The following is a 1,275-nucleotide window of genomic DNA, read 5'->3' as shown; positions in this document are numbered from 1 at the left end:
GTTCTTGATGAGCTGCACCCTGACACACTTCCTGATAGCAGAATTTGGCTGCTTGGCTTCAACTCCTACTTTTTCCAGCACGATTCCCTTGGCATGAGAGGCACCTCCAAAAGGATTGGCCTTCAGGGCTGTGCCCAAGTGGGCTTTCTTGTATTGTTGGTCATGCCACTTCTGGTCCCTGCGGTGGCTGCGGAGCTTCCTGGCAGTACGGAGACGATGACACTTGCCCATCTTGCCAATGCCACGGGTCCGAGAGAAAGCCATCATTATCTTTATATGTTAACATTGAGTTGCTTGTTCACAGAGCCAGCAAATGGCAGGCATAACACTGGACTTCCAAGCTGTGTCCTTGATCGTTGTCACAAAGCAAGAGCAGAAAAGGCACAAAAAAAGAAAAAGCCTCTATTTTCCTTTAATTTTTTTTGTAGACCGTGACCCTTAGATAATATAATTAATGTCTGTTTTGTTCTCATCCCTGAGCTACTTAAATGGTTATCCCCCCAGTCAGTGATTTTTTTTTTAACCTCCCAGTACTTTTTTCTTTTACAAATCCGTCTCTAGAATTTTAATCATGCTTGGCTCACTTCTCTGACAGCTTAACCACTGAGAGGAGATGTGTGCTGGAATTGCAATCACAAAAGTGCCCTGAAAACTTGAGAGAGAGAGAGAGAGAGAGAGAGAGAGAGAGAAGCAGCAACAGCCCCTAACTTTTATGGTACATCTAGTACATCTGATCTACACAGGAAATTAGAAAACATCACATACTCATATATTTACCTGGAAAAATACTTGAAATGAAATGAAAACTGAGATTTACAGTTATTTAGATTTTGATTAAAAAATGTTTATCCCTTATCTAAGGCTCCAGGACACTGGAAATGAAGGAGCAGTGAGAACGCTTACTTTATAGAACTTTAATGACCTTCTTGTATTGTGTTATATTGCTGTTTCTTAAGCCTGTGGTCAAATACAATAGCTTTATTAAAGCTGTGATTCAGTTAAGGAAGGCGAATGAACTCTTCTGCCACGGGAGGTGAGGAATGGGAGAAGCCAGTATTCTAGGAGAAGAAAACCCTTCCAAAAGTACAGAAAAATATAGGACACAGGGTGGCTCACAGAGGGACTGGGGTGTGTTCTGCTTAGGCAGTGCTTTTCCAAATTCACTGATAAAAAGGGATAGTTAGTTACTGGTCTATACTATAAGGTGAAGAAAAAGGAGGTCTGGGGTTGTTGTGTGGATACCTGATAATGCTTGCTTATATTGTCCTATGTTCC

Source organism: Alexandromys fortis, unplaced genomic scaffold (assembly GCF_014885135.2).
Source record: "Alexandromys fortis isolate MF-2015 unplaced genomic scaffold, M_Fortis_MF-2015_v1.1 scaffold_12, whole genome shotgun sequence".
NCBI classification, from domain to species: Eukaryota; Metazoa; Chordata; class Mammalia; order Rodentia; family Cricetidae; genus Alexandromys; species Alexandromys fortis.
This window is presented reverse-complemented; position numbering follows the sequence as displayed.